At 30.0% G+C, this 19794-nt stretch overlaps 1 long non-coding RNA gene across 1 annotated transcript; it reads left to right on the top strand.

Annotated features, from left to right (window-relative positions):
* Positions 1 to 837: 837 nt before the first annotated feature.
* LOC143048676 (uncharacterized) lies at positions 838 to 19784 on the top strand. Its single transcript, XR_012969914.1, has 3 exons — positions 838 to 1120; positions 13784 to 13856; positions 19626 to 19784. It is a non-coding gene; the product is annotated as an uncharacterized LOC143048676 (long non-coding RNA).
* Positions 19785 to 19794: the final 10 nt, after the last annotated feature.

Here is a 19794-nt window from a genome sequence, read left to right as displayed (position 1 = left end):
TATTTATGGGATTATGTTATAGAGTATAAAACGGGTTTTTTTTTTGTAAACATTACATTATTTTAGTTTTGTTTGGTCTTTGCATTGACAAAACAAAAATTATGTAAATTCCCACCAGCCAGGTCTTTGAGATATATACTCAGATGATAAGAAATATTTCCATTCTAAATGCTAAAATATGTATTTTATTTTACATTTATTCATTTAAAATCTTTTCTTGAGAAACGCTACTAAATGTTTTTGAAATAAATGATATTTGATCTAAATTCTTAATTATTTAAAGTTGAAAAGAGATTAGAATAATCGTCACGTTATTGTAAAATAAGTGCTTTTTTCTTCCCTATGTCGACATTGAATGAAATAATCGTAGCTATTTCATGTGTCTATAAGGATATAATTCCTGTTAAACCTAGTTCAAATCGTGTCTTAGGCGAATATTAGTATTGAAGCCGTAATTCATTTCAACGGCCAATTTCCTTAAATAATTTTTCATGTTTAGAGGTGATTTTAGTCACTTTACAAGCTTTTAAATAAGGATGAGACTTTGACAAGTCAGTGTATCACGCATTTACAAATACACGCACAAAGTTCGTGCATCTAGTAACTTTCTGTCAATTTAGGGATTCTCGAAACACGGTCTTGCCGGTATTTCTATATAATAATGATTAAAATTATGCACCCATATTATAGAAATTTGCACGCAAATAAAGTGTGTTGTCGCGTTTTTTTTTTCTTCTTCTAGATATGGTTAATTAATCTATATTCCATCAAATGTAGAAACACACGAAATGTAGAAAATTTGCATGTAGCATGCGAGACATGAATAAAAAGACTTAGGCCACTGTCACGAGCTCATTTAGATATTTGTAAGCTTTTCTGTAACATCCAAACCGTTTGTATAAGTTACAGAGAGGCATATTTTCTGGATTTTCTACATCGGAACATACTTCAATTGTGTATAACTGATTCTGGGAAATTCTTGAAATTCTTATTTTGATACGTTCAAATAAGGAAATGTGTGTACGGATATAGTTTACGACTGAATACGTCAAATGATATGCGTTTGATTTGACACCATCAGTGTCCATTTCTAGATTGGATTAGGCTTTTATCGGAAATTGTAAGTGGAAGATCAAGTGTTAATTATTAATTACATTATTGCTAGGAATTTTATTTACTGTTTTTTTTTTTTTTTTTGTGCAACAAATCAATTATTGAACACTGCCTGACTACCTGTATATTTCGATGTTACCTGCATGCAGAACTAAGTTGTTAATTGTAAATTTTGGAATTGTTATTTATTGTATACATGAAAATCAACAATCCCTTAATTTAACATAAACAAAAATAACCAATGATATCTGTTTTCTTAAAATAAATCATAAAACAATATTTTGTTGAAAAAGAGTTTCATCCTATAACACTTTTTGGTAGATCAATAGATATCAAAGGTACCAAGTCATGATTTACCATATATCAAATGAAGCACTTTTGATATTTTATGATACATTTTTAAACTTTGTTTTAAAAAATAATTATAACGAAAATACTCTTTTAGATTAGGATAGACTCATGTATATACGTTTGAATATTTGTGATAAAAATAGTTTTCTATACTACATTAAATATTTGTAATAAAATACAGTCCCACCAACAGCTGCCTTACTATTATTTACCGTTATGATTTATGCATAAGTTAGGTAAATATTGAGGTTTAGTTAAAAAATAATTTATGAATTATTATTATTATTATTGTCTTGCGCTAATCTAATGCATGATTTATTCGAAGAATTTATCGATTACGAAATTAAATAATAATAAAAAACAAATTATTTTGCTATTGCTATTTTTAAATACGGTGTTATGTTAATCTTTTCTTTAGTTAACAGCAGTAATATAAACAATTATTGAAAGTCAATTTTTGTAAAGAAATAATTAAATCTTCTGTACAACATACATACATTTTACAATATCTGTCATTGAATATTCCAGTAAGTACTCTCTTTTAAACCTTTTAAATATATATTCGGGATGAATTTGTTTTGAATATTTATGTCGAAAAAAAAACTCACAATAAAAATGTCATTTCTCAAGCCATATATATATATATATATAAATGATTTTCGCTACAACAGTTGAGATGAAAACAATACAAACCAAATTAAAACTAAAAGACAACTTCAATTTTTAAAGTGGACGTTATTTTAACATATTTTTCGTAAAAAAAGGGATCTTTCCATGGAAGAACTCATCGACACCCATGTATTAGCCCGTTTAATTACATTTGATATTGCAGCACATTTTACTCTTGATCCAAGTCGGATCGACTTATTCATATAGATACCTTAATTTGATTTTTTGTGTTGGAAAAGTCTATTTTCCAATTCCCGTAATTGATCCTGTAATAAGAGATCCCCACTTTTAGTTGTCTCCCATAGAAAGGATATACATTTTGATTGCCAATTGAAAGCTAGCGGGGAAAGCAATTTTATCTGTGCGTAATGTGTGAGAGCTTTAAGTTGTTTTTAAATTTTCATGTAAAGCTAAATAAAAAATTCTAAAAACTCCGATATATCTCTTTCAACTTATCATGCATTGCCCGGTTTAGAACCAGTCTATGACTGAAAACGTGAAGTAAATTGTTCAAAAGTGTGTAATAATAAATCAAATAAATATAGAATAAGGAGCTGTGACATGATGGCCAATGAAAAAACTATGCTAGAGAGTTCAAAGATATTTAAAAAAATATAGGTGAAAGTGCAACTTTTAACCACAGGAAAAACTGCCATAGAGTCATCTATAAAAGGTGAAATAATTCAATAAAAAAAAAACAGTGGCATAATTTATGACAAGGCAGTAAACGGTGATAACAAAAATACGTCAACAACCATCGACAACCTCTGAATTCTGGCATGTTTATCATGTTCTAATGTGACAAATAGTTTTAAAAAAGTTACAATCCAAATGATAAGTAAAAAGAAGGAAATACTGCATTGCAAAAAGGAAAAGAAAAGAAAGGACAAACCAGACAGAAAACTAAAATACTTTACAAAGTGAACATACCAAAGATCGAGGATAAACTCAGATAATATAATATAGATTTAAACTAGGAGTACCATTCATAAGAAAAATTTCTGTACAAAATCAGGAATATGACAGTTGTTATCCATTCGTTTTATGAGTTTAAGCTTTTGATTTTGCCATTAGAATAGGGACTATCGCTTTTGAATTTTCCTCGAGGTTCATTATTTTTGTGATTTTACAAATATGTTTCCCCCTTAAAGATGATCAGTTTCCCTCGGTTTTATTTTTCTCTCAATGACTTTTGAAAATCAGTATACTACTGTTGCCTTTATTGGTTCGTGGTCTATATACCAATAAGTATAGTGACATGCGACCGGATGTATAAAACTTAGTCTATATACCACCATAGTAGATGTAGGTACACAGCTTAAACTTTTTAGCTTAACGTTGAAAACCGAACTTAAAAAATGAATTTGATTCATTTAGATTTTTTTCATTTCTTATTCAATTGAATTTATTTAACTTATCTTTGTGATATAAAATCATTCATTTAAGACCCCTTTGCCTTCTGTCTTAGATTCTAATATTTTTCAGCATTCATTCACGTTACGTCTACAGTTTATGTAAACCAAATACCAGTACATTAAACTGGCTTATGCTAAAAAATCAAACATACATTTCATTGCATATAAGAGGGTGATGATAGAAGTTTAAACGACATTCACTGGTTATACAGCCCATGCACGGTCGGCTATATAAGAGGGAAGAAGTAGCCATTAGTGTTCGGAAGTACAAAACAGGTTTTCCGATCTAAGCTAGAAATACGCACAATATGCCATTCTGTTTTATACAATCTTTTTCACATAGAAAGAGAACTTGCAACAAGTAATCCCAGGCATTACAAGGCTACATTTCATACCAAAATTACCTACGTGCTTCGAATTTCATAGCTATGCGTAAGAACTATTCAGTTTGATTGAAATATTATATATTATTCGTACAAGAGCCCAGTATAAGTGTTAATATACATATAAAAACTCATCAAAGATCATGGCTAATAATTTTGTTCAAGCCCGATGCATTTTGTATACAGCGTTTTCTAGAAACTTATTTCTGGAATCATTAATATTACTGTTAATTAAACATTTGAAGCTAGTTATTTCCCTTGTCGGGAATCGAACTCCTCTGTGAAAAGGAAGCGTAATGAAACGTCAGCGATTACCAGTTCTTATAACATATGTCGATTTAAAGATAATATTTGATTTATTTGAATATAATTTAATTTTGGATGTCACGCGTCTTCTGATTGGCTGACGTTATTTTGTTATCAGCCCATAGACATAATTTAGTCATGTGACCGTTACGTCATCAACGTTTTTTCATTGTTTTCTACGGTTTAAAATGGAATTAAGAATTTGATTATAAGAAATGACTGTAATATTTTTTCTGTCTATTCGAAATAACATAAAAAATGTTGTGCAAACTGTTAAATAACCCACTACGCACGTTATTCAGTGTGCACCAAATTCTTTATGTTACTTCTCCGTAGACTGAAAAAATATTACTGTCATTCCTTAACTAATAATTATAAATAGTCTTTTGCATTTAAAGATAATTGTAATTAAGCTCTGTAAAAGGTTGACAATGTTGTATATTAAAGTAGCATTTTGTTTTCTATTTACTTTTAGCCATTGCTCTCTGCTGCAACGATCCATTATTAGTAATCTTGCCATGACGAGAACTAATTCGTTTTCACTACTATATTCAATTTAACAAACTTTTGAATTCGGAGTACTGGAATAAAATTTAACAACTCTCTGTGGTAGGACATTTTGGTACTCGATCAAGTAAATAAACTTTTCCTAGCTACCAGGATGTACGTCAGAAGTGTTGAATATTGTGCTTGTTATAAAACAACTAATAGAAGTAAAAAGCTTACAATGAATGCAATTTGGTTTTGATCTTTCTCGACAGAGGACCGTAATAATTAGTCCTATACCAGACACTTGAATCAATTTGTTTGGAATTTTGGATCCTCAATGCTCTTCAACCTTATAAATGTTTGGCTTTATAACTAAGTCACTGATAAGTCTTATGTAGACGAAACACGCGTCTGGCGTATTAAGTTGTAAGCCTGGTTCCTTTGATATCTATTGAATCCAAACAGTAAGGAGAGCAAATCAGATGAGGTCGTGCATCGCATCCTAGATTTCATATTGTCTTGTATAATGTATCAAACAAATAAATTGGTGTTGGTGTGTTAAACGTTGATAGTATATGTTAAATTTATTTTAAACACATACACATTAGGGCTAATTCATATCATAACATTTATCATTGGGGGGAGGAGGTGGGTAGTATACTGACCTCAAATGTTTTAAATAGATTTTGTTATTGGGTTAATGTCTTACTGACATGTTCCTACAATTCTTGTACGACAGTAAAATAAATTGAAAAACACATTACCTTGATATTTAACTATCGTGTTGCATACCTTCTTCTTAGATAGTCCAGTCACCATCAAGCCTTATTTGGCATGCTGATGTGTCAATATGTTTCTACCAAGAAATCATTGTTCGTAGAAAGGTTTTATTTTTAAATGATCAATTATTTACAAATCATTTGAAACAAAGCCTAATTTCATCACTTCATATATTTGTGTATATAATTGTACAGTATACAGTGGTTTTATAATATATTATCTTAAGAAATAATTGATAGAACATATAAATAATCTTACACTCCTCTCCATGGTAAGACCAAGAGATAAAATCACAGCGGGTGAAAATTGTTACGAACCTTTTCTAAATAATATAGATGTGTAACCATGGTAACGGAAAGCAATTTCGAATAACTTTTTAAATGTCATCACCTTTGTAAACGCAAACGCACAAGTTGTCCAACAAAACTTAATGTATAGTAAACACAAATTATTTTGGTAAAATGTTTGGAAATGAAAATATTTTTTTCCAATTTTGATTTCATTTAGTTTAAAAGTAAACATTTGCAGAAAAACAAATTAAGAAATTGAAGAAAAAAATTACAAATAGTTAAATAAATACTAGCAAATAAAAAAGAATTCTCATAGGTGAATTCAACTTTTTTCGTCCAAATGAATAGACTTGTTCCCTTGCAGTTCAGACTATTCTTAGTATAAACAAACAAATCAAAGCTCGTTAACACTGTAATTATGTAATCTTTTCAAATGTTACATATGTTTAATACATTTGACCTTTTTCAGTTTATTTTGCTATTTTACTGCATTAATATTTTAAAATCATGTTTAACTTTGGTTAATGATGTCATCAACGGTACGTTTTTAACTTGATCATTCACTTTCATGTTTGTATTTTTTATTTCACTTTTATTTTCATCTTTTATTAAACAACGGTAGACAATTAGTCAAATCGATGGACTTCCGTCCAATATGCGTTATCATGGTAATTAATCAACATGGAAAGAATACATTATTAACCTGTTACCTGATTAAGTCGGCCCGTTCGTGTCAAATTGCAATTAATGCTGAGTAGTTTTAGATTCAAAGACGGTTCAGCGGCCGTCGTAATTCCGTCTTAGATCAGAAAATAAGAGATTTTACTTTAATTTTAACTTATAAATGATGTGTACTTAACGTATTTTTGATATAAAATGATTTTATCAATAATGAAACTCTTAATGCTTTACCTGATCCGAAAGAACAAAGAAAATCATTAAAACTTAATGTTTTGCTATATATCAGTTTTTATACCTGAATTAAGGCCTTGATTTAAATTCTCTTTCAGTATTCTGAAAAACTACAACTATTAAATTTCTTTTGAGGTGTGAATTATACAAATGCCATCACATCAGAGTAAAAGAATTAAATAATTACCATTTTCTATGCAAACGAAGTTGTTGTTCTTTCAGATAATGCATAATAATTTTTTATGCAAGATGCTGAAGACAACCAACCAAAACATAATACGGGTCAGTCTTACAAAGTTAACGGTTATATATCATTTAAACAAAGTGCAATTTTATTTTTCTACAGTGACTTATACTGAATGTATTATAAGATATATATATATATATATATATATATATATATATATATATATATATATATATATATATATATATATATATATATATGTGTAAATGTATATACATGTATTCTACTCCGATGTTGCCACTTTACTGATTGAAAAACGTCAAGTAGCTATCAGCCAGTATTTCATTATATCTAAAATTTGAAATAAATCTAGACTAGAATAAAGTTTGAATTAAAATTTTAATATATATTTTTCATTGCTGTAACTTATTATTGTCTATGCATTTGGTTATGTCTATGAGTCATTTACCAATCTGCTATTGTACAGAGCTTATTCACTTATTACCAGGAGGACCATTGTGATAGTCATTAAATGAGCAGGAACTGTCATTGGTTGAGTTCGTGTGCTAAATTTAAAATGTTCCATCTTGTCTTTTCGTTTGATTTCTATTTAGCCTTACTGCTGTCTATTTTTTCTCCTTTTCTTTATATTGTGTATTTTTCTTATAACAATTTGACGATATTTTTATTGAATAAAGGTGATGTTTCTTCTTTGAAATTATTCTACCCTTTTACCAGGCAGTAATTGGGCAAGTTCCCGGACAAAGTTGCTCACAACTGTGGCTTAAATAAATAAAACAATACATGTTTATTTACATCTGTTATTTGCGGAAAATGTAATAACAGTTTGGGGATTCATAAAATAACGAAAATGAGGGGAATCTTGTTTCAGGTGAGTATTATAAATACAAAGTTATGAACAGTAGACGATACATGAATGCATAATTTAATTTATATTCTATTGTTTGTCTTGGAATATCATTTTTATCAGGCTCAGTCTTCAATCATAAAGATTTTTAATATATGGGTATAGATGAGGAAAAAAGTTTAGCGAAAAAACACACAAAACACAAACAAAAGACAGACACAAATTCAAATCCAAAATGCTACCAGTACGTCAACTGAAATGCGGCCAAAATTTTAAACAGAACATATTAAAGACAAGCTAGATATTGAGTATAAATAGCTGTAAAGACAGAAATGTAAGCAATCGTGTACTTCTTATTGTTAAAGTGCATACAGTGACCTATTGCTACTTATACCCATGCCATTTGGACTATGATGGAGAGTCGTCAAATTGAAAATCAGACCGTATCTTCTGATTTTTGGTACCAAAGAATGAGTATATATGGAAATATTGGAATACTTTTATTGGCTTCTCAAATCTAAGCATAACAGGAAACAAAGTATTCAAAATTGATATACAATAGTTATTTCTGTTCAGGCAGATAACAGTTATGTTGCATCCAGGTTGCCCTTCTCAGCACTGGAGTGGTGGGATTCGTGTTGCTCTGTCGTTTTATGTTGTATTTCGTGTACTATTGTTTGATTTTTTAAAAAGGTGTTTTTATTTTTTTTTTAACTTTTAAATGTTGAGTTGGATTATACACCCTCATAAATTAACATGAAATAATCTGAAGTAATGAAAATTCATTGTTTGTTCCATTTTCAAAATTAAATCATATTTCAATATTTTATTTCAATCGAAATGATAACACAATATCAAATTTAAAAACTTGCATGATTTTGGATAATTAACAAGATTACTGTCCAATATCCGCATATGAACTTCTCCGGGTTGACAGTCCGTCATGTGGTTTTTCATATTATATACACCTGATAAAATGGCAGATTTATGAAGTTCAATCTCGTGACGACACGCTAACTCCAATCTCATCCGAATAAGTTACTTTGATTTTCTTTTACCAATATGAAATTTTGTGCGGAAATTAAGTCCTAATTTGGAAATTAATACAGTGACTGGCAGTATTTGATGATAACCTATCCATAAAACGTAAAATAGTCTCAAAAGCTGTTAACAAAATATGAACTTTATATTGAAAGATTATATATTGTTCTTGTAATCTGATTAGGTGAATAAATTTTATTAAGAAGAAAAAGAAGCATACGTTTTGTCTTCTAACTTTCATCATTATGTCTTCTCAATTCACCAATATGTATATTTATTTTCCTACGGAGTCTCTTTATCCAAAATGTTTCTTCTTATCTCAATCCGTGAAGTTAATTTGAATTGCATTGAAAACACAATCCATTATGTTATTATTTCCTCTCGGAAAGAGCATTGAAACACACATTTATCTGTGCCTGCAAAGCCAAAGGATCTACAAAACCATCATTTTATAACAATATAATTTGAACTGTAATTTCAATACTTGAGTGTAACAATTATATATAACTTATGTTTTGATTGTGTTTGTTTATTTTATGAACTTTGTATAAAAGTCCATGAAATGTTGTGAAATTAACGTTAACATAGCTTTCGTTATTTAAACAAATGTAAATACAACAGAATTCGAGAGGTATAAACTTCCTTCTAGGTAGAAAATCCAGAGATTGCACGGTAAAACTAAAAAAAAGGGTCTATAGTTTACAATATCAAATCAATAGTAATCACATTAATTGACAGTTAACAAAATCAGATGAATTTAATGTTTTATATAACTATCCAAATTAACCCTTTTAGAATTTTAAGAAACATAACTAAGAATACAGAATCAAATTATATGCACTACTTATACACCATCACTCTCACTTTCAACTTTTTTTCTACCGCCACCGGCCCTTAAATAACCTAAGAACACAGAAAATTATTTAAACATTAACGAGTCAATACTTAAAAACAACAATAAAACGATACTAAAAAAACTATCAATTAAAGGGCCATATATATATATATGTTAAGATGACAACTATTGAAATACAAACACCTATAATTTCTTAGCCGGCAATTTCTCAAGAATATATGTTATTTCATGCAAGTATTACATCATGTGTTACAAGGCTCGATCTACTCGCAAAAATAAAATTGTCATTGACTCAACTATACGAACGCAACATCGACAGAAAATAACATTTTCATGCATTGTGATCAACGTAGATGTAGTAAAGATGGTAAAGTAAGATAAGAAAAAAGAAAAATATACCAATAACATCTGAAAAAAAATAGAAAAAAATTTAAATTACAAAAATACTGAACTCCTAGGAAAATTCATGACTGAAAGTCCCTAATTCAATGTCAAAATCAAAAGCTCAAACAAATCAAACAAATGGATAACAACTAGTGTCAAAGTTACCAATTTAAAAACAACAGCAAGATTAATGATAAGAACAACGGTAATAATAATCATAATAAAGAAAAATGTCATAATAAAGATAATAACCGAAATAAATGAAAACATTCTAATGTTGATATTTATTAAAAACAATTAGTTATTTTTGAATAGCCAAAATTGAAAATTTTGGTTCCGTCAAACAAAACTAAGAATATGTATTGATTATCTACAGCTAAGTGTTAAGTATCATATATATATTTGAAGTTTTCAGAGTTATATGATGGTGCTCGTGGAAAAGCACACACACAAAGAATAAACCAATAGGTAGTTGCATGCACATGACAGGTATTGCTAGTCTGTTCAGTCGCAACCATTAGATTAGGAATAATAATAAAAAGACAAATAGTCAGATAACCCAAACAGAATTGATTCTAACATCACATTATATAATGAATGTCACATCTGGAACAATAACAAACCAGTAATACCAGTAAACTATTAGTGTGGACATGAACTGAGTAGAGATATTAATTAAGTCCAGATTGTGTTTGTAAAATTTTCGACGAGATGATTTAAACTTAACCACACAAAACATAGGATAAGCTCCGTTTTAAGCAGAAATCTTTCATCAATCAAGTTTTGAAGCTCCAAGCATATTTTGTGAAATTGTATAAATTTGTTAGGTTGTATTCGATATACAGGTACTGTTGGAATATTAATACATGGCAATGTTATATAGAATAAATCCATCATGTATACCATAGTTAAAAATGTGTACTCCATATACTCGTCATTTTAAACACTTGAATAAAAAAATAAAGATAAAAAGGCCAGTTAACGTACGAAATACACTTATCACAAAAAGAAATACACGGATAAACATTTGAAAGGATAAAGTCATATAGAAATTTGATAAGGAATATAGTAGTTAAGTTAATACGAATTTACCAATAGAATTCAAGTCTGTGAAATTCACATGCCTTACTTTACATATGGTTTAACATCTATGTCGTCTGTTCTTACGTTGTCATTTTAGCAATATTTTTTAACATTGCCAGAGAAGTTGGATGTTTGGCTAGCCATAATATCAGGATCAACCCTTCATTTGTTAAGAGTAGGGGTTATTGAGAACGAAAACCAAATGCTCGACTACATATCTCAAATAAAACTTACAATAAAGAAGCAATGTGTTAGATGATGACGAAGAAATATTTAAAATGTAAATTATGTCTAATTTTAAATCTGAATGTTAAAATTATATTTAATATTACAAATCGATATTATAGACGGTTCTATTACAAATACATAATATTAATCGATACATATTTGATTTAATTGTAAGGATTTCAACCATTGATAATTGTATTTCAATAATGTATGTAATATTGAAACAAAAATAATCTTATTTCGTTTAAATTTGAATTTAACGATTATAAATTACTCCCCTTTGACATCGCGATTATGTAAATATGCTATAAGAAAGACATCGGTTGGTAACGTTTTAATCACATATATATAACACATCAGCCATATACAACTATAACAGGTCAGAAAAAGGGAGATAACTTGGTGATACAATGTTCTGTTAACAATGGTAAATGTTAAAGTTTGGACAATGTATCATCTTAATTATTTTCTCTTAACTCGACCTTAAGTTTTTTTAAATTTGTTTCTACTTTTTTGTCTATTTCTTCTACTGAAACATATTTTTTTTAAATCTCAAACTCAAATATAATAAGGGTCAAAAGACCTATCTGCTTATAAGTACACGTCTATTGATAATTTTCACTTAACACAATTTGTAATTATAAGCTGCTGTTATAATTCTAGGTTCTATGACTACAAATTCGAAAGAAAGAATTGTGTAAGATATTTTGTATATAAAATAAAATAAAATGCACCAGCAAAGCTTACAACTAGATAGAAAATACGTATACTTTTAAATTCTGCCTAACTTTGTTAGAACCGAATATGTTTTACATAGTAAGCAAATTCATTTCCTTCATTTGGATTTAATCATAGTTTATCGAGACCCCTATATCATTTACCAACTATAATTTAGCTGTTCATGATGAAGATACATTCTAAAATTAAAATCATGGCCAAAATATAGTGATACCACAACAATATCTATAATTCTTTGCTAGTACCCAGGCAGTTGTTATCAAATAATTTGTTTTTCTGTATGGTGGTGTTTGGTTTTTATCACATCAGTTTTCCTGTTGTTTCTTTGTTTTCTTCTTCTTATAGTTGTTGTGTTCCTTTTTTTTTAGTTTGTAACCCGGATTTGTATTCTCCCAATCGATTTCCTCGGAGTTCGGTATTTTGGTTATTTTGCTTTTATTACAACCAAGTCTATGTCAAGTTTCTTCCAAAACTAAACGTTATTGCTGGTGGAATTTTCCCCGGAGTTCGGTATATTTGTTAGTTTTTTTTTTACTTGTAAACAGCGATATACTTCTGTTGCCTTTGTTTTAACTTCATAAAGATCAAAACAGATTATTTGTCAAGAAAAAAATTATGACGGATAAACCTACGAGGAATTTTGAGTACTAAGACTGTATACATCACATTTGCTTTTAGACACTTGAGTCATAGTTTTGTTACAATGAACAAAAGAGTTCTAGGTTCGTTCAATTTAATATTAATTCCTGTAGTTTGATATATGCAACTATAAAAAAATGAATGCATTTTACTACCCTGCGTAAACCATTAAAACACTAAATACTTATTAGAAAAAGTATTTTGAATTATTATGTAATCTGGTGAAATAAAAGACAAATGGTCAACGTTCATTTCACTTTTTTTGGTCTGAAATTATAAAATTTACGTGACACACTATTCCGCCTTATAGCAATATGTCATGTTTAACCACCATCTAACCCAAATCATCTTCTGTATAAAATTATTTGTGGCAATATATCTATTGAAGAAAGCTGCTATCTGTACTTTGATACTAATTCGTTCTAACATCAGTTCACAGATTTTTCAAAAACGACAAATTTGTTAATGATTTACAAACCATTAAAATAGTTGAAAATGAGAGAACACAAATATAATGTTCATCGATGTTCATTGAGTTAGGTTGGCGATAAATACTTTGTCAAGTCATCGGAAATCAAATGGGGACTTACTGTGCACCGCGTATGGCCCACCGGTTTCTGTATTGCTTTGCGTTATACAACACAGTATTTGATGTTAAGCAATAAATGATAAGAAATTTCTCCACAGATAATGAAACGAAACGCTATCTGTCAGAAAAAAAGAGAACCGTAAAAATAAATGCCTGATAAGAAAAGTTGATATCAGAAGTTTAATTAAATGAATAATATTATATTCATTAAAATTAAAGCGGAAACAGAATACACAATATTCATTTCAAGACAGTAACAACCTATGCATTTTTTTAAACAAGAAACAAAGACACCAGATCTATAATTTTGTACGCCAGACGTTCGTTTCAACTACAAAATACTTAGTCACGCCATAAGCAAAGCAGTTGAAAAATAATAAAAAAAAAAAACAATTTCAAAGAGTATAGTTTTCGAGATATATTTATGATGTACATGTGTAACTTGTATTAGTACTATTTCAGATTACTCTTGCTCGACCCTTTGTTTTGTTTTGTGCTCAGCTGTCGAAAAGTACGTTTTAGAAATGCACATATGGTACGTAAATTTAACATTTGCATCTTGTAATGTTATATTCTAATATTAGTATTGTAATACATCAGCAAGGATCAGGCAACTTTCTTTACTATGAAGCAGATAATGGGTGTCATTAAGCCTGTACGAGTCCCGTCTTGGTAACAGCAAAAGTCATACATAAATAAATGTACTATTGAGTCACTATGGAAACTGAATTATATCATGTATTGGGACACATACAAGAGACAGCATTCAAGTAAATAAACTCATCAAAGATACCATGATAGAATTTTGTATTTACGCTAGACGCGCGTTTCGTCTATAAAAGACCCATCAGTGCCGCTCGAAACCCCACAAAAGAGGTTTAGAAGGCCCAATAAAGTACGAAGTTGAAGAGCATTGAGGATCAAATGTTCCCAAATGTTTTGCCAAATACAGCTAAGGTAATCTATCCCTGGTAGAAAAGACTTAGTATTTCAAAAATTTCAAAGTAACATATGTTCATCTATATGAAATGAAGATGAATTTGTCTAGTAAAAAATCGGGTAAAAAGAAGGTTAATCTCATAGCACTGGACTTGTTATACATATAAAAAATACATTAAAAAAGTTTATAACTTGCTGCATGAAAGCAGTTTTTGATAAATGAAGTTGCAAATACATGTTCAAGTAATATATAGAAAAGGTTAGACCTAGATATGAATACGTGTCATCAACACCCACATTTGACCTAATGTAACGGCTGTCGATTGTTTGTCACGATTGTATCACTTTCAATTCACTTTCATGTTATCGAAATTTCATTTTGTTTTTTTTGTTCGAAATTGATAGTATGGTATTGAACCTTATAAAGTATCAATCATTCATAACACATAGTAACTTAAAACGTAATTAATAGTTCTCTTTTTTCAAATTTCCGTACTTATTTGAAAATTTGACCTTATTTTGCTTTTCTTTTTGTTCTTTCTGCACCTTGATTTACAATGTTTAATGGTTTTAGCTACAACAATATTAGGTATTGAGTGTGCCTGCTGAGTACTACGTTATCGAAATTTGTACCTGAGAACCCCCAGTTTTTGGTGGGGTTTGTGTTGCTTAGTTTGTAATTATCTATGTTGTGTCTTGTGTGTTATTGTTTATCTGTTTGTCTTTTTTTAGCCATGTCGTTGTCGGTTTGTTTTCAATCTATGAGTTTGATTGTCCCTCTGGTACCTTTTGCCCCTCTTTTGTATAATATATCATTAAAAAAAGCAAGTGAACTGAAAGAAGTTTTATCAAACATTTAGTATTCAAAAAGTAAAATTTAAAATTGAGAATGGAAATGGGGAATGTGTCAAAGAGACAACAACCCGACCAAATAAAAAACAACAGCAGAGGGTCACCAACAGGTCTTCAATGTAGCGAGAAATTCCCGCACCCGGAGGCGTCCTTCAGCTGGCCCCTAAACAAATATATACTAGTCCAGTGATAATGAACGCCATACTAATTTCCAAATTGTACACAAGAAACTAAAATTAAAATAATACAAGACTAACAAAGGCCAGAGGCTCCTCACTTGGGACAGGCGCAAAAATGCGGCGGGGTTAAACATGTTTGTGAGATCTCAACCCTCCCCCTATACCTCTAACCAATGTAGAAAAGTAAACGCATAACAATACGCACATTAAAATTCAGTTCAAGAGAAGTCCGAGTCTGATGCATGTCAGGAGATGTAACCAAAGAAAATAAACAAAATGACAATAATACATAAATAACAACAGACTACTAGCAGTTAACTGACATGCCAGCTCCAGACTTCAATTAAACTGACTGAAAGATTATGATTTCATCATATGAACATCAGGCACAATCCTTCCCGTTAGGGGTTTAGTATCATACCATCATAACATATATGAGAAGAACATAACCCGTGTCATGCCAACAACTGTTTTTAGAATAAATGTGTTTAGTTCCGATGCAAAGACTTTATCAGTGACTCAATATTAACGCCAAAATATGCAATCTTTAATGACTTGACAACAGTATCGTAATTATATCCCTTCTTAATAAGTCTATTCAAAGGTTTTGTAAGTTTCTGAGGTGAATACTGACACCTTTGTGCTTTATAAAGAATATTTCCATAAAAAATTAGATGTGAAATACCTGAACGTATTAGAAGTCTGCATGTTGAGCTATATTTACGAATGATGTCTTTATACCGATGATAAAATTTAGTAAATGTTTTGACTAGTTTGTGATATCGAAAACCCTGGTGTAAAAATTTTTCAGTAATACATAAATTTCTCTCGTTAAAATCTAAAACATTGTTACATACACGAGCGAATCGTACAAGTTGAGATATATAAACACCGTAAGATGGTGACAAGGGAACGTCACCATCTAAAAACGGATAATTAACGATAGGAAATGAAAAATCATCCCTTTTATCATAAATTTTAGTATTCAGCTTTCCATTAGTGATATAGATATCAAGATCGAGAAAAGGGCAGTGGTCATTGTTAGTATTAGCTTTATTTAAAGTAAGTTCAACAGGATAAATTTCATTAATATACATACTGAAGTCGTCATTATTGAGAGCCAAAATATCATCCAAATATCTAAAAGTATTATTAAATTTGTTTATCAGATGTTGTTTCGATGGGTCTTTGCTTATTTTTGTCATAAATTGTAACTCATAACAATACAAAAACAGGTCCGCAATAAGTGGTGCACAGTTAGTCCCCATTGGAATTCCGATAATCTGACGATATACGGAATCCCCAAAGCAAACAAAAATGTTATCTAGTAAAAATTCAAGGGCATATATAGTATCAAAGCATGTCCAATTAACATAGTTTTTTTGTTTATTGCTACTAAAAAATGACCTAAAAGAGTTTGAACATATATATTCACATTCTGATTTTTTGAATGCCCATTTAATTAGGTGTGTGAATTTTTTCTTAATGAGAATGTGAAGCAATGTGGTATACAGGGTAGAACAATCAAAACTTTGAACAGATTCAAAATCACCAATATAAGCATGCAATTTATCAAGTACTTCCAACGAGTTCTTGACACTCCAAAAGTAATTTATTCCACTATTTTCGAAAGCCTTATTTGAACAATTTATTATCAGGTTTTTAATTGTACCAAGTGTGCTGGTAAGAAGAATAGACAATTTAGTAGTTGAACAATGGCTTGAAGACGAAATAAATCCATATTTGTAAGGGGTTTTGTGTAGCTTCGGAAGCCAATACATAGTTGGGACTTTCATTGTACTTGGCTCTGCTTGTAAAGCGGTGGCTAAAAGTTTATGTTTGTTACAGATTTCGTTTTCTGAAAATGGAGTCAGTTGGAATGTTGGTGAATTGGTGATTTCCTTTTTCAGAACCTCAATGTAAAATTTACGTCAAACAATAATAATATTATTAGCAGCTTTATCGGCCGGGACAAAAACAAATTCCTTGGCTAGTTCTTTTAGTTTATGTTTGATACGAGAAATAGGTTTATTGTGGTTATTGTTTATAGTAAAATGATCTTTAAAATGTTGAATACGTATATCAACTATCTTCATTACTGAATTAAAAAAAGAGTCCAAAGATTTTTTGTCAGCTTTTTCCCGTTTTATCCATTTCATACAGTAAGTATGGAGTGAGTCGTGGATGATATTACGACACTCATTCCAATTAATAATTGACGGGGGACGATATTTAGGTCCTTTACTGAGGAATGATTTTAACTCTCGGTCTTGAACGATGTTAAGATCTCCTGTTATAACATGGGAAATGGGTCCATAAATATATTCGGAATTACTGCAATTACATGAAGTAGGTGTATTTTCACTGATATTAACATCTTTACACAATTGACTATAATTAAACACAAATTTCCGGGTAGATTTTTTGTAAATATAACAAATAAGAGGTAGCTCAGTATTGTCAAAATATCCAGGAATTTGTTCTTTAAGAGAATGGTCGTTAAATATACCGGCAATATTTACAAAATCAAAGCCTTTATTGACATACTTAATTTTAATAAAATGTTTTTTATGATCTTCAGGGCGATCAATTATTCAAAGAGGCATAGTTACAAAATATAATTATGAACAGACATAAAAATCTAACAGTACTATAAGGAGAGAATCAAACAAGTAACCGTATGAAAATATAAAAGAGGCAACAAGAAACTGTTTAACAGAATAAAAGACAGACAGTAGTACTATTGACACAGACAGGAAAAAATCATCAAGTTCAATAAACAAAACACAGAAAGTGAAAAACTACAAATACTCAACATACAAGTATTGATAGGGTCCATTACTGTTTTAATAGGGATGTTCCTCATCTTATTTATCTTGGATTTGGTAAAACTATAGTCGACGATAAGGCTCTAACCATATGGATCTTTACATCTTTCATGTTTTACTCTAATGTAAAACCACCTTCAATATGATCAAACATTGTCAAAGGAAAACATTCAAAATAGACATAGAAAAAGAAGAAACATAAATACGCGTATGTCTGACAGACTTTACATTGAAAAAATGAAATATTCCAAAAAATTATGAAACCTAAGCTACAGGCGACTAAAGCAATAGAATAATAATAATAAAAAAACACACACTTAATTGGATATTTTTGGTTACTATAAAGCTATTATCAATCTGCAAACCTGATATACCACATTGGTGAAGGAACGATAATCCAACCAGAGTTTAGTAATCACACCGTGATAAATTCACAAGTAAAAGTGTCTGACTGGACGCTTTATAAAACATCTTTTGTGGGAAAGATGGGGTTAGATGATCATTAACTGTCTTCATTTGAATTAGTTTTTAGCTGCTTTGGTTCGTCGTAATGATGAATTGTACGTCAAAACACCAATTATAATACTGGTATCGTTGATGAGTTTTCAAAGGTAATATTTGAATAATGTTGGCACTATTTTCCAAACTAGGAAAAACTGTACGACTTGCCGTGCAATAGCGTGATAACTGGAAGCAATTAAACACTTTTTTATATTATAAGTACATTTTTAGAAAGTATGAGACTAAGGTAAATTTAAAGTTATTATCAAACTGTAAAAAGTAAGTTGATTGTTTTGTAAGTGTCTTTGTTTGGTTTTCTTTGTTTTTTTAATGTTTAAGTTAGTTGTGATGTATGTTTATACAGTTTAGACTGCTACTCCCATCTAATGTAATGCGTATCTTTAATGTCTGTTTGGGATGCTTTATCATTTTTTTTTAATATAACGGAACTTTAAACAACTTATACATAATGGGAGGTCAAGCTTTTAGTGTTGGCGCTCAAGATAGATATTAGGTCAGAAATATACGTTTAGCAAACATGACAGATTAAATTTGTCAACTTGCATAGATAATATAAATACGAAGACATTATTTTAAGTAATGTAATGACAAGGTAATATATTTAATTATAGTACGGGAGCACATGTATTTGTTTTTGTAAAAAAAACGTGTGTTTGTTTATAATTGTTTACATCAACACGTGTTTTTAGAGTACATGTAATGTTTACATTGTATTCCATTGGACAATATTGTTAAAAAAAGGTATTCTAGCTCGTGTTTCTCGTGCTTGTTGTTTGATATAAATTAAATGGAATTTATAATGTTATTATTCGAAGTTCTGCCTTACGCTGGATAGCATACGCCGTACTACTGCCTTGCCTGTATTACCCCCCCCCTCCCCCAACCCAACCCAACCCACTATCAACAAGACCATCTATTGTGTTCATGTTGAAAGTAGTGATTTATTTACAATGATTTATTTAACTTGAATTTCTTGTTTTGTAGATTGGTGTATATTTGTATTCATTATGGATGGCTGACTGTGATCGAGCCAGTATGACTGTTTTAGTGTCTCAATTATGAGAATAAGCCGCAGTGTGCTTAAATGAACTGTTTGATTTAGATTTGTTATACATTCGTTAATAAAAAGTATGCTACCCTCACAAGGAGAGCT

Source organism: Mytilus galloprovincialis, chromosome 10 (genome assembly GCF_965363235.1).
Source record: "Mytilus galloprovincialis chromosome 10, xbMytGall1.hap1.1, whole genome shotgun sequence".
In the NCBI taxonomy this organism is placed as follows: Eukaryota; Metazoa; Mollusca; class Bivalvia; order Mytilida; family Mytilidae; genus Mytilus; species Mytilus galloprovincialis.
The sequence above is the reverse complement of the archived record's forward strand: the minus strand, read 5'-3'. Positions and strand labels throughout refer to the sequence as shown.